At 34.5% G+C, this 16,417-nt stretch overlaps 1 non-coding gene across 1 annotated transcript; it reads right to left on the reverse strand.

Moving 5' to 3' along the window:
- Positions 1–16,026: 16,026 nt before the first annotated feature.
- TRNAS-UGA (transfer RNA serine (anticodon UGA)) lies at positions 16,027–16,108 on the reverse strand. Its single transcript has one exon. It is a non-coding gene; the product is annotated as a tRNA-Ser (tRNA).
- Between the last annotated feature and the right edge of the window lie 309 nt (positions 16,109–16,417).

Here is a 16,417-nt window from a genome sequence, read left to right on the forward strand (position 1 = left end):
TAGAAACTAGCATGCAACACTAACTCATACACAACATACTACCAACTGCTAGGATAACATCTCTAATGGATCGGCATTGGCGCCTTCGACCCCTTAGTATAGTGAGGATAACTCACCTCTCAATTGTCTAATCGAAGTGGTAAACTCAAACTCTCAAACCACGGCTACTAACTCCACCACCAATATTTTGTTGGATTAGTATCTAAGACCATAACTATTTTGGTATGTACTTGACCCGATGGTGCATGGTCCTTTTGGGTTGCCTTCATCAAAGCAACTTGATAGGATGAATTATGGAGAGAAAGGATTAAATATGATTTATTAATATATTATGAGAATAATATATTAAAGGAGAAATCATATTGTTTAATTAATATTAGTCAAGAATTAATTGGTAATTAGTTTTATGACTAAAAGAGATTAATTAAACTTAAGGGACTGAAATTGTAATTATAAGATAATTGCAATTTGGGCCATGGATTGCCTTATATTAAGGAGTGGACGAACTCTATGGGGAAACCCATAAGAAATCGTCCAAGGCCTTAAGGAAAGGAATCTATGGGTTCCTTAGGGCTTAAGCATCCAAATTAGGGTTTCCTTGTTGGATAACCCTAATAGCCTAACTATATATACATCCCTTATGACCCAAAAACGTGGCTAAGCATCCTTCTAGGGTTTCACACGTTTTTGGGCAGCCTCCATCCTCTCTCCTCTTCATCCTCTTGCTCTTGGTGTTTGTGAACCATTAGAGGAGTGACATTTGTGACTCTAAGCTTTCTAAAGTCAATACAAGGAGGAATTGAGATTTTTATTGCTACATAACAATCAAGGTATGATATTAAACCTATTCTCATGTTAATATGATTACTTGAATGCTAGAATTAGGGTTTATAGTCTTGGATAACTTGCATGTACACTAGAGAAACCTAGATCCAAGCATTTGGGTTTGTATGAGCACATAGGATGTTCTTATGACCAAAACACATCAGTGCTATCAGAGACTTGATTGGTTTCTATTGTATTGATGCCTTGTATGTTGAAAAAATTCGTTATTTTGTGGTTTTGCTTGCTGAACTCGCCGCGTCCATAGATGAACTCGCCGAGTCCATGCTGACTCGACGAGTCAGTTGGTCAAAATGAGGGAAAACCGGGATTTCTTGCTGTTTTTGCTTGAGGATACTTGCCTTATCATGTTAGATCAACATAAATCTGTTTTTTGATATATATATATATATGATTATATTCTTGATCTAATTGAAGATATTTATCAATTAATAAAATATCTGTTTCCTTATGTGATAATTGATTAATTATTTTGATTAAATTGGTAAATTGTATTGCAAGAAATCATTAAATAAATCAAATATGGATAATTATGTAATTAAATGTTAATTTAGATTATTTGTTATTTGATCCTTGTGCTATGAAAAGTTTCATATTTTCCCATTTAGGTTTTATAGTTTAAATTTGAACTCAAAAGTTTTGTTGTTTTGAAATTTAAATAGTTAAAACCCTCATGTTTTGAAAAAGGTTTCAAAACTTGCCCTCAAGTTTTGGAATTTAAATTTTGATTAAAAGTTTAATTTTGATGTATATTTAAATTCTAACCCTAATGTTTTGACATGTTTCAAAACTTGCCCTCAAGTTTTGGAATTTAAAAGTTGATTAAAAGGTTTAATTAGGAATGTTAAATTCTAAAACCCTAGTAATGTTTTGAAAAGTTCAAATCACACCCTTGTGGTTTTATTAATTAATTAAGGTGTATAATTAAAAGAGGTTTAATAAATCCATAAAAGTTTAGGTTTACAATTTAATTGAATTAAAGTATAATTGTTAAATTTGACCACCTAGTATTTTAAAAGTGTAAAATACACCCTATACTATATATAACATTAAAAGTCTAACATTATATATATGTATGAGTAAAAGTCAGTCTTACCGTTACTAGGCCTCATTCACGAAGTTGGTCTATAAGGGGTGTTTAAGGAAATTGCCTATAATATGGCGATTGAATGGGTATCCACTGTTACCCCCCGCACTCTTGACTAGTGGAGGGTCGTTAGCGAATGGGTAGGATATGACGAAACCTTTCATTATAAGTATGATGAAGTACAAAAGTAACTAAATGTTTTTCAAATTCCCAATCTTAGTTACTTAGGCAAAGTAAATTGATGCAATTCCATAAAATTACACTTTGTGCCCTTGTGAAGACGTTAGTGGAGCGTGTGTGGTTTACCGGCACACTAAATGGTTCTAAGCAAAGGTAGCAAAGGGTGACTCAATGTTTGTCATAGTTCGGTGGAACGTGTGTGGTTTACCGGCACATCGAATAGGTGACTGTAACATGTGAGGGCACCATGTAAATTTGCATGGTTATTCACACCCGTTTGTGATCCTCAGCATCCCAGTCACAAACAAGAGGGGCATATCGAGATTTAAACATGCCATTGAAATGTTCAATGAATCTCAAAGGATCTAGGAGTTTTCATAGATTTAAAACTAAAATTTATTTTTCATTTTTTCATGTTGGAAATTAGTGAATCGTCATTCACTTACCTTCAAATGTTCTGCGATTTGGGTTACGGCATCCCTCTCCCGAGTTGTAGAATATTGTGTTGGGTCCTAGCCTTAGTATCTCATTTGGGTGATTTACTAAGGACCCAATCAATCAACTAATTTGAATTCGTTTTCTCCCGTGTTGTAGATGTCAAAGTTCGACAACTATGGTCTTCCCAAATCCCGTGGAACAAGCATTCCACATAAAGATGGTATTCCACGATTCGATCGAGGAACAAAATCATGCTTCACTTCCACCACCTCCTCCAGTTGTTCTCCCTAACCCACAAGATCGAAGAATTGAAAGGTTCAATATCACTAAGGCTCTATTGGAAATGAAACATGAAGATGGTAAATTCGTGTGTGCCCACATTCTAGGAATGAAATCACACGTCGATAGATTGATTACGTTGGGTGTGTCATTTCCCGATGAGTTGGCTGTGAACTGGGTTCTGTAGTCACTCCCTGATCCATATAATGAGTTCAAAAGAAAGTATTATATGATGGATCATGACGATAACCTCATTGACCTAACTTACATCCTCATTGCTGCTGAATCAGAAATGATTTGGCGAAGCAATGGAGCGTATTTGTTGGGAGAGTCAACCGACCATGCTTCCGAGGACGTTCTAAGAGAAGCGACCTGCGTTTGCTGCCAAGAGAAAGGACGTTGGATAGAAGTCTGCCCCAAGAGCCTGAAGATTCCAAAGATGGGAGAGTCAAAGAGTATGGCTGTGCTTCAGGTAAAAAAAAATCCACTATCTAACTCCATTAAGTTCCTATTCGTTGATTCTTAATACATGATGTGATAAGATTGCATTTGAATGTTTTGCAAGATCGGTAAAAAGAAAGGAAGCTTGATGAAAGAGCAAGATGAGTCTAATCACAAAGAAATGGATCTCGATCGCATGGACTTGAAGATTAGATTTTGAGCTTAGATAGTTATGATAGAGTTGTTAGAAATTTTATTTTTGAATAAATAGTTTTCAGTTGATTTTGCATTGTAAGGACAAATGTTTTCCGCTGCTTTTATAAATAAAATAAATTTTGGTTTGACTTATTTATTTATTTGTTTATTCCCTTGCAATGAAATCATTATGAAAATTGATGTTTGCATATTTCTACAACGAATGGATATCATTCTTATTTATGGAAATGTCGAGAATTTACCAAATAAGGAGAGTTTCTCATCGCCCAAATTTCAATTGGACAGAAATTTGGAATCACGCAACTTGGTTTCATGATGAATGAGAAATTTCATATTTGGAAATTAGACTAATTCATTGACGAAGTGTCAAGTGAATGGCTAGGAGATCGAGTACACAAAGTTGCGTGTTGATCAAGTCCACCATAAGAGTAACAAAGATATTCATCATGATTTACTAAAGGTTTAGTAAATATGATTATACTTATAAGATTAAGTGTAATTCGGAATTGATTAAAAAGGTTTAAATCAATAGCAAAATGAATAAGAAGAATCAAGTGGGCAGAAAGATAAAAGTTTCTCCATTCTAAGAAGAAGGGAGAGTATGTTTTATGCTTTATGATAGGTCTTTATGATTAAGAACCATATCTTAATTGATCCTCTAAGTGAGTCTTAGTACAATTGCATGTCTAAGTAGAGGAATCAAGAATTGAAGAAATGGTTAAGATTGTGACAATGAGTGACAGGTATTAAAAGGTTTATAACGTTCATCAAATGTAACATCCCGGAATCACAAGAGTAGAGTTGAAGGGCTAAAAGTGTAAGTTTCGGAGGGCAACTCGGCGAGTCCATGGATAGACTCGGCGAGTCAGGTCGCGACTTTGGTCGCGTATCAAGTGGCCTACTCGGTGAGTCCAAAGATGGACTTGGCGAGTAGGTGCTGTGTGGAGAAAACCCTAATTCTCGGGGTTGAGCCCTATATAAAGATCATTATGTTCCTCCACGGCCTCCTTTATCCCCCCCCCCCCCCTTGAGTCCCAGAAACCCTAATTTCGTGGAGAGCCCCATTGTTGAGCAAATTAGAGCTTGGAGAGGTGTTGGTTGAAGAAATCTTGAAGGAGAAGTGGCTTGGATCAAAGGGATTTGCTTGGATTCGAGTTTCATTGTTGTTGAGGCATCCTTTGGAGGTAATACTTTCGTTCTTGGGCTGTGTTTTCCTAGATTCTCATTTTGGGGTTGTGTGGGGAGCTTAGTTGTGTGGCATCTTGATGTTTGAAGGATGGATCTGAGGTTGCTACCTCAGATCTGGAGTGGAGAAGATCTTAAGAGCATTAAAGTCCCTGTTCTTGTGTTGTTAATGGAGCTATCATGTCCCAAACCTTAGTTCTAATGTGTATTATGCTTAGATCTTCATGGATTCACGTAAAGTTTGCCACTTTACGTGATGGATGGGTTGTAGGAGGCTAGATCTATGTTTTGGATCAATTGCATGGCCTGAGATGCTTCTGTATGGATTCAGACCGGTGGTACTCGACGAGTTGCAAGGGTGGACTCGACGAGTTGCTTGAAGATGGCCTGGAACTCGACGAGTTGGAAGAACAACTCAGCGAGTAGGTTGAAGATAGCCTTAGACTCGGCGAGTCTGTTCTTGGACTCGGCGAGTCTTGTCGAAGAGTCCCAATATTTCTGGTTGAGTCAATGAATCGGTGAGTCAAGGGATGACTCGGTGAGTTGGGTGCGAGTGGACTCAGAGTGGTTGGACTCGGCGAGTCAGGTCGCGGATTGAGGGAAGTTCTGAGCTTGGGGACTCGGCGAGTCATCGGGATGACTCGGCGAGTAGAGTCAGTCAGGGGTTGACCAGTTGTCTTCCAGGGGTATTTTGGTAAATAAGGGTATATATATATATTGAGTTGAATGTTTTGATATTCAGTGAAGGAGTTCGTGTCAGAGTTCGGAGCAGCGGGATCTTATCCTTTCAGTCGGCAGTTTCGAGGTGAGTTATCCTCACTGTATCAACAGGGTCTAAGGCACCAAGGCCAGCCCTTTATTGGATTGAGATTCGGATATGGTTATTATGTTATTGTTTGAGGTGTCTGCATCCTGGTAGCTAGGATGGTACATGCTAGGAGACCTTGTTAAGGTCAGTTTCCCGATATATAGAGTGATGCTATGCTAGTGACCGGTCAGGTCGGTAACCTGGTTAGGGTAATGATATGCTATGTGATCTGCTTGCTCGGTTTGTTGGCTATGACTGTTATATGATTGTATGTTTTGTGCACATGGTTGTTTGGACTGGAGATGGGTTGAGGCGGGTCCTGCTTTGTGCTGTAGGCCAAGATACCCAGGGCGGACCGGTTATTCCGAAGGCCCAGCGAGCGGTCCGGATAGGCTGTAGGCCCCACGAGGGCGGACCAGACGTGCCGAGGCTCGGAGAGTGGACCAGGCCGACTGAAGGCCCGATGCGGGCGGACCAGTCACACTTTAGACTCAGAGAGTGGACCAGGTGGGTTGAAGGCCCGATACGGGCGGACCAACCCCACTGTAGACTCGAAGGACATGACTAGACCTGGAGGATGGATCCGGTGGACTGAAGGCCCGATACGGCAGACCAGTCACATAGTAGACCCGATATGCATGGTTGTTCTATGTTCTGTTATGTTATGTATGTTTTATATGTTATGGGCCGGAAGGCAATATGTTTTGGACCGGAAGGTCGTAGCCTGGAAGGGCGTATACATGGTTGGTATTTTGGGGGTATCTCACTAAGCTTTCGGGCTTACAGTTGTGGTTTAATGTTTTTCAGGTTCTTCAGGAGACCGTGGCAAGGCGAAGGCGCGATTGTACCGCTCCTCATGATTTTGTAGCAATGTGATTCTGGGAATACTCTAAATGATTTGTATTGAAAACCTTTTTGTAAACAATTTAATGAAAATCGGGTTGTGTTGAAAATTTTAAATTGGTTGTATTTCTAGGATGTTACATCAAATGTGGAAAGTTGTGATGTCTTGGATAAGACAAAGACCAACTAGGACCAATTTAATGAAGTGTTTTGATAAAAACTACACTAACTCTTTAATATTTTTTTGTCAAGAAATGTTTATTAACAAGAGGATCTTATATGTCAAGGAGTCAGTGGGAGTCTTAATGGTCTTGAAAGGTTTCAAGAACAAATCAAAATAAACCTTATCGATCATCACTAGCACACGATTTGAGGTTTAGAACCTATCGTGTTTACATTATTTTGTTTCTGTGTTGTTCCAATTGAGTTAATTATGCATGTGAGTTCTATGAGTTCTCATTTTGAAAGGTACATTGATAGGAAAGGGTGAGCTGCTTAACTACTTGGAAGACATGGTGGGCAGTTGTGCTACCATAAGGCAAGAAAGCAAGATTAAGAAAGTTCGGTCCATATGAGTTTGAATTTGTCGTAAACTTTGGTTTTAACAAATTCACATGGATAGAAACACATACACCGTTTAAATCTAAGTGTTATAAGATTTCCTCCTTCATGAACATGATTGTGAGGAAATGCTTTCACTAATAAAGATTTTAAGAAGATAGTGATTGTAAAATTGCATTCTCGAATTCGATTATGGTTACGGTATCCCTTTCCATAATTTAAATTGTGAGGTTTGGTAATTAGTCTTAATTGTTTAGACACACATATGAACTATCTAAGGCAAAGGTGTATAAGTTCAAGAAGCCTTGATAAAAGATTATCAAAGCATTAAGTATTAGAAACATGGACTTAAGAAATTCAATAGGTATTGTTTTTCTGAAAGTTAAGATGTTTATGAATACATGTCGAAGCTAGTGGGAGCATAAGTGTTATGTTTATAACAATCATCATGACAGTGGGAGCATAAATGTTATGATTGTATGATTATTATGGAAAGTATTGCAAGTTAGCAATATTAATTATAGAAAACAAGAGTTATACCTTACAAAGTCGTAAGGGTTGTAAAGTTGTTTTGCTATAATTAAGGGAGAGAATATTATGCTTCATTTAAAATCTAAAGGCTTAGGTTGAGAAATGTTGATAAATTTAGTCAAAGGTACATAGTGTGTTCTTAAAATTTCGATTATGATTACGGCATTCCTCTTCACAATTCGAATTTTGAGAACATAGCAAATAAAACATTATGCATCATGTCCTATACGCTTCAGGTATAGGATTGATTGAAAATGCTTTAATATTTGACCATTCTAAAATTTTCCAAATGTCTAGTGCATTTAGAGGGAAAAGGGACTAGAATCGGTTTTGACTAAAATAATTAAACAACTATCAAAGGACAATCTAAAGTTCGATAAGGATTGGTTGCTTGTGAGTAGTTGGAAGCATGGTATTGGATGACCATATCGACATTATTATGAATAGAAAAGATTCTATTAAGAATGAGTTGTCATATGAAAAATATGGAAATGTTTCCATATTGGATGGACCATGTCGACATTATTACAAATAAATAAGATTCTATTAAGAATGAGTTGTCATATGGAAAATATGGAAGCGTGTCCATATTAGGAATTGAATATTGAAAATCTATGTCTAGATTAGAAACTTTTATGCAAAAGGATGTTCAAAGGGAATGTACTTTGAATGAGAAACATCATATCTAAGGAGTTGGCTTGTAACAATCTCCGATAAAAGACTTTGTAATTTCATTGGCAATAGTCTTTGTGACTTTGGTGTAGTGATATTACGAAAGGATCATTGCATAAAATGTTAGAATCTAGCATATTCTATAAGTAGCAAGAATTTGATATTCTTACACTTATGAAAAAGGATTAGGAGTTGTGAAATGAGAATGATTGGAAATGTGTTCAATTTGATCTATTTCACAAAGTAAGAACCATATGTAAACATTGTGTGCATGCTAGGAGCATGGGACAAGTGTAGTAATAATTCAAGTAAGAATTTGATTACCCAAAACGACAAATAATGAGTAATCGATATGGTGATAAATAAAAGGTGTTTTATTTATACTCAAAGGTTTGAGGCCATATGGGATTAGTATTATTCTTGTGTTTCACTTTGCATGTTTTGACTTCCTGAATAATTTAATTGGTTGAGAACAGTCAAATTATTCGAACGAGCCACAGTCGTTCATATGTTGGAAGTAGATATGAAATGAAGACTGTCGTGAATTGGTGTGTGGATTGTCTAAAAGGGTATTAGACATAAGCAAATGTTTGCTGCAATGTTCATGAGTGCTTATGAATAAGATTTGAGCATTGGATTAAACCCACGCTCACTTGGATCAATCCATGAATTGTATCACGAGTGATTGGTGAGACGATAACATCTTATATTCTTGAAACCGAGATGTGTGAGTTGTATCTTGCAAATCGGTTTCACATTGATAATATGTAAGCGCACCAGTAACTTGGTGTCATAAAACATATTGTTGTGTGTGATTCGGTGAGTGAGTACAAGCAAGCATTGTATCAAATTTTATCCGTTCCTTTTATCCAAAGTAGGATAAAAGCGATATCTTTGGGCCCCTCGATGATTTAGTGATGACAAACGTAAATGCTCAGTCGAACTAGGGCTAATTTGATTTGTTCAATTAGTCAGTCGTCATAAATCGGGAATCGAGAAATAGTACAAAGAGAATGATTTGAAATCATGTCTCATACGATATCTAGAATGGAGGAATATATGATCCCTTATCTAAAGGACACGCGTATCTGATAGGATCAGAGTTGACAGCGGCTTTGGAAAGCTACGATTGCAGATCAGGATCTGAAGTCATACACAAAATATTTTTAGACTTATCCAAGTGGGAGACTGTTGGATTAGTGTCTAATTCCATAACTATTTTGGTATGTACTTGACCCGATGGTGCATGGTCCTTTTGGGTTGCCTTCATCAAAGCAACTTGATAGGTTGCCTTCATTAATATATTATTCTCATAATATATTAAAGGAGAAATCATATTGTTTAATTAATATTAGTCAAGAATTAATTGGTAATTAGTTTTGTGACTAAAAGAGATTAATTAAACTTAAGGGACTGAAATTGTAATTATAAGATAATTGCAATTTGGGCCATGGATTGCCTTATATTAAGGAGTGGACGAATTCTATGGGGAAACCCATAAGAAATCATCCAAGGCCTTAAGGAAAGGAATCCATGGGTTGCTTAGGGCTTAAGCATCCAAATTAGGGTTTCCTTGTTGGATAACCCTAATAGCCTAACTATATATACATCCCTTATGACCCAAAAACGTGGCTAAGAATCCTTCTAGGGTTTCACACGTTTTTGGGCAGCCTCCATCCTCTCTCCTCTTCATCCTCTTGCTCTTGGTGTTTGTGAACCATTAGAGCAGTGACATTTGTGACTCTAAGCTTTCTAAAGTCAATACAAGGAGGAATTGAGATTGTTATTGCTACATAACAATCAAGGTATGATCTTAAACCTATTCTCATGTTAATATGATTACTTGAATGCTAGAATTAGGGTTTATAGTCTTGGATAACTTGCATGTACAATAGAGAAACCTAGATCCAAGCATTAGGGTTTGTATGAGCACATAGGATGTTCTTATGACCAAAACACATCATATTTACCATAAGACTATTTCCATAAATTTCCAATTTACCAAAATACCCCAGAAGTTAATTAGCCAACCCTTGGTCAAAGTCCAAGTCAATGGTCAAGGTCAACAATCCATATTGACCCGACTCGTCGAGTGCATTTCATTGACTCGTCTAGTCCTTCCATAACTCGACTAGTCATGAAATCCCCCGTTGACTCATCGAGTTTCCCTACAACTCACCGGGTTCATGCATGTTAAAAAGTTGGGAAAACCCTAGCATACTCGCCGAGTCATCCTACTGACTCGCGGAGTCCATGCAGAAATCATTGCACGACAATCTTCATCGGACTCGCTGAGTTGGCCATGCAACTCGGCGACTCCCTTCAGTCCTTTTTCCATTCAGATGCTTTTTAAGCCATTCCAAAGCTCCATATTGCAGATCAAGCTTCCCAAGGCATGTTTATCACGTAAAGTTGTAAACTTTACGTGCATGCAAGGCTCTATAGGGTTAGAATGTCAAATCCAAGCTTATATTAGGGTTTAACTCAAAAGGAAAGGTTCATACTTGCTAAAGCTGGAGACTTTATAGCTATAGAGACCAAGATAAGCTCAGATTTGAAGTTGCAGCTTCAGATCCTAGCCCATACTCAAAAATGGTTAAGATATATACTAGAAAAGCCCTAATCTTCAACATGGAGAGATCTAGAAAGAGGGAAGGTCAAGGTAACGACTTGTTACCTTCAAATTGATGCCAAGAAGCAGAAAAGTCAGATCCACTAGATACTCTTGCACTGCTACTTGTATACTTCAAGTCTTCTCCTTGCAATTCACCTTCCGAATTTGAAAATCACACAAGAATGGAGCACACACACGAGTTAGGGTTTTTGGACGCACAAGGGGCTGTAAGGGGAGCTAAGTAGGCAAAGAATCCTTTAAATATGGTGCAAAACCCCGGAAATTAGGGTTTCATCCTTCATCTCCAACTCATCGAGTTGGTCACTTAAACACATGGCCAAATACGTTCCTACTCGACGAGTCAGGGCATCCAACTCATCGAGTAAACTTTTCAATATGAAAAATAAAGTTGTAAAATTAATACCTGAGAGTCGGGGAGTTACAAAAAAAAAATTTTAAATAAACTTTTTGAATATCTATATGATCTACAAAAATCATTCTTATTTATTAGGGTAGATTATATAGAACTGAATCCATCTGCGAACATACAACTACCAATGCACGTCTACGCTTTAAATACTTGTACATTCACAGATCAAATATCGAAATCGCAGATGGATTAAATCCATCTACGATTTTAGTAGCTAATTTTTTAAATTGGATTTTTTTTTTTTTTTTTTTTGCTATTTTTTGTGAAGTAATTAAGAAAAACTGCTAAATTTGTAATTTTCTCTATATTTCATCAATAAGTTTTTTTTTATTGACAACCAGTAATAAAAGGTGTCTCGAATTTAAGTAAATTGTTTTTTAAAATTATTCTTTTCACATTTAAAATTTAGTATGTAATTTGGATATTTATTAGAGCAAAGCATAGGTGCAATACTGCAATCATCTAATCAGCAAGGCAGGTCTATGGGTTTAACTCTCATTAAAAGACAGATGGTATTTAAGATTAAATTAAGATTAAGAATATGACAGCTTATCGTTTAAAAAAAATTAAAAATTAAAAATAAATAAATAAATAAATTAAAAAAAATATCATTAGCAAGGCAAGTCCATGAGACCATCACTCGCCCCAAATGGACCACAGTGCCCAAAAATGGTGCCTACCATACCCAAACATTAATTTTTGTGTTCTTAAAACCACATTAAATCCTATAATGATTCGTATGTTTTTTTTATCATAAATCATAAACATATGCCATTTCAAAAAAAATCAAAAACATATAATATATCAAAATAAACATTAAGAAAATTTGACGTAAACATATTTTAGCACTTTGACATTGTTGGATGTTCTTTGTACTACTTTAGACTGTTTGAAATAATGTTTAATACATATATATCAGTATATATGCTCAAATTAAGTAGCCGAATAATTTCTTTTTTTATTACACGATGAAGCATTGATTTTCTAGTTGTTTGTATTTAAATTATTTCTGTATTCTTTAAAAACAATTCAATAAATTTTACTTACATATATTATTTATTTGTTTACTTATTTTTAGACAAAACTGTCAATTTGGTCCCTGTGGTATTCAAAAACCTTTTGATAGGATCTAAAAAAATTTCAACTTGCATGGAATATTCAAAATCAAGTTTTTTTTGGGTTTTTGATCCAAAAAAACTTTAAAAAAACGGTTATACCCTTTTATTTTGTTTTTTACTTTTTTTTTCAATAAGTATTTTAATGTTATTTTGATTTTAAAAAAAAAAAAAAAAGAATTTTTCACCCCTACCCCACCGTACTCTCTCTCTCTCTCTCTCTCTCTCTCTCTCTCTCTCTCTCTCTCTAACAACACAACAAACCCAAAAATAATACCCACCATTGTTATTGCCTTGCTTAAGACCACCGTGTTTCATCCCTCTTTTGTTGATAATCGGAGCAAGTCAAGCACCCACGAGTGTGTCATTGTTGCTCCTGGCATCCATGTCCTTCACTCGCTTATGTTGCTACTAGAATGACAAAGCCAAGGGTGGTGTTGCTGCTATGTAACCACCCGGAACCACCTTGGTTCTTCCTTTTTTCCACTGACCGAAGTATTTGACCGAAGAATACTGCCATGAACCACATCCCCTCGTCACTCTCCACCGTTTCTCACTCCATCGGCGAAGAGAACCACCACAGTCAACGGTGGAAGCCTCTCCGCCTCCTCCTTGTCCACGTTTAGGAGGAGAACAATATTAGGAATTTCATTATCCGATTTTAGAGGAGATGGATTTGAAATCTGGACCAATCTGCAAGTATGATTTGTAGGTTTCATTATTTCTTCGTAATTCAATTTCAATAGTAATCTGGACCCATTTTTAGGACTTGAATTCTGCTCTCCTTGATTCGAATTCCCCTGCTCCAATTCCAATTCCAACCTCTTCATCAATTCCTCCATTTTCCTTTACTTCTTTTCCACCGGTGCTATCTTTACCTTCCCCGGAGCCAGTATTGTTGTCGCTACCGGTGGTGTTCACAACATTCATCGTCGAAAAATTCCACCGATTCCCATCATCACCGTTCTTCAATGGCCTAACTCCATTCCTCATTCTGAAACCAAAATTAAACTCCAAATTAGCACCAAATCTGAGCCTCATTGGGTACCCATAACAGGTTTTCAAATTTAGATAAAAATTATCAGATGATCTGTAGTTTTGGATTGTAGAGTTCGAGCTCCCCATGATATCGAAGGTGGGTTAGAAGAATGAGATATATATATATATATATATATATATATATATATATATATATATATATATATATATATATATATATATATATATATATGAACAGTGGGGTGGTTGGGAGTGGGGGGATAATTTTTTCTTTTCTTTTTATTTTTAAAGTAATTATTACAAAAAAAAAAAGTATTCTAATAGTATTGAATAATTAAATAAAATACAAAAAGAAAACAAAAGGGCATAACCATCTTTTCAAATTTTTTTTAGACCAAAATCACATGAAGCTTTTGATTTTGGATCTTCCATGCAAGTTGAAAACTTTTTGAACCTTATCCACACTTTTTCGCAAACAACAAGGACCAATCTTAAAACGACATTAAATCCTATAATGATTTGTATGTTTTTTTTTTATCATAAATCATAAAGATATGTCGTTTAAAAAAAAATCATAAACATATAATATATCAAAATAAACATCAAGAAAATTTGACATAAACATATTTTAGCGCTTTGACATTGTTGGATGTTCTTTGTACTAGTTTAGACTGTTTGAAATAATGTTTCATATATATATATATATATATATATATATATATATATATATATATATATATATATATATATATATATATATATATATATATTCAATTTAAGTAGCCCGGTATGAATAATTTCTTTTTTTATTACACGAGGAAGCATTAATTTTCTGGTTGTTTGTATTTAAATTATTTCTGTATTCTTTAAAAACAATTCAATAAATTTTACTTACATATATTATTTGTTATATATATATATATATATATATATATATATATATATATATATATATATATATATATATATATATATATATATATATACACACTAGCCGTCTACACCCGTAAAGCGGTGGGCGGCGAATAGTTTGATCTCTTTAGAGTTAAAACCATTTTGCGTTCACTTCAAGAAATGAATATTAAATGACATCTATTTTTCAAGAGCATTACCATACCATATTAAAGGGGTGTTTGGCTAAGCTTTTTTTAAAACAACTTATTAGGTTCCACATCACTATAAGTTAAAAAAAATGTTTGGATTAAAATAACTTATTCTGGTGGGGAACCTCTAATACGTCATTTTTTTCATAAGTTATCATACTCTTACTTATTAACTTATAAGCTAATAAACTAATAAGCAATACGTTTTTTTGCCAAACACCTCTTAAATGGTTATTACTTCCATTTATACATACCCAAACCACTTGTACTGTTTATCGTTTTTTTTCGTTTTCCTTAATTCATTTATTAATTTAATGTCCTACTAAGTAAAATGCTAAAATATATAAATAATAGTTTATAAAAATAAACCTTTAGAATATCAGGTGTTATGATTCAAAAGTCGATAAATAGGCATTTGAGAAGGCCAAAATACTCAGGTGTCAACTTGTTCATTGTGATTTTAAACCAAGTTTTGTCATAAATTAAAACATTTTCAACAATGGTATGTGATTCAAGGATTCATATTGATTTAGGTTCTCGAAACCTTATAATATTGAACAAAATGTATATAGAACCTTATAATAAGGACAATAATCACCGTAATCAGGAAGTCCATGTGATGAAACTTGATATTATAATGACCAATGATGAAAAAGGTTTCATTTTTAGACTAAACAAGATGAAAAATATACAAATTACCTTAATCATGTCAAATCTTGTATTTAACCATTCTTTATTGCAAAAGTAAGATGCCAAAATATACAAACTAATGATAATACAATGCTCTAACTGGCCCTTTTGGTTGAGTTCTTTGAACCTTCAAAGCCAACACATTAAAGAAACATAGTAAAAACCTTTTTAGGAACAAACCTGATATAATAAAGCCTTTACCCAATATATTTATAAGATAAAAATACAAAAAGTTAAAAATGATGAAATCAATTACAAGTAAGGATTAAAATAAAAAACTGTTAAGAAAGAGTCATCTGTAGGAGAGATATTTGAATCAACATGTATTTTCTGATAGTTTCAAATTTTGAATTATCCGAAATTCAGGGAAGGAGATAGAATTTGTTGAGAAATATAAGGATTCAAAACACAGCTTAAAATTTAATATTATTTTATTGATGACTACTTATACTATTAGCTTAATGATTTGAACGTCTTAAAAAAATATATTATTATTATATTCAATTTATTTTTATAAATAGTGAGATATATATATATATATATATATATATATATATATATATATATATATATATATATATATATATATATATATATATATATATATAGGGTGTTGAGTAATTATTTGGATAAAAAAATATCTGGTCAATACCTTGGAAGTGAAGATTTATAGGAGTTTGTTTAAATTTTAATATTATTTTATTAGTGATTAGTTGTACAATTAACTTAATGATTTGGACGTTTTAAAAAAAAATATTATTATTTGTATGCGAACTTAGATTTGGGCATTGGCATTGGACAAACACGTTTATTGCAACCCCAGACGACTAAATTCATATAGTAACTCGAATCCATGTTTAAGATGGTGGTGACTCAATGAAAATAGAGTTGACTAAATGAATAAAAATATTTAAATAAAATTTAATTTTTAAGAGTTATTTATTAACGTCATAAATGAACATTCAATTTGTCAAATTTGCGAAAAAGATCTCGTCGACAGCAGGGTTCGAACCTGCGCGGGTGAAGCCCAACAGATTTCAAGTCTGTCTCCTTAACCACTCGGACATATCGACATCTTGTGGTTACCTTTCTTCCACAGGTTACTAATTATTTAATATGTGCATTAAAGAAAACACTTTTATTTGTCAAAAGAATCAATAAGTTAGCTAAAACTTTAGCATGAGTAGTTTTTTAAAAACACACAAGTCTATATTTTGCCAAACACAACGATCTAAAATACCTCGAAAAAACAAGATAATTGTGGTGTGATAAAGGAATCAATATGGGCTGTTTATAGGCTATACAAGATTTGATTTGTTATACATATAATTATTTAAGCAATCAATGTTCTTCTACCGATTCGATCACTAGTCAAATTTAGG

Source organism: Lactuca saligna, chromosome 5 (assembly GCF_052625555.1).
Source record: "Lactuca saligna cultivar CGN05327 chromosome 5, ASM5262555v1, whole genome shotgun sequence".
Lineage (NCBI taxonomy): Eukaryota > Viridiplantae > Streptophyta > Magnoliopsida > Asterales > Asteraceae > Lactuca > Lactuca saligna.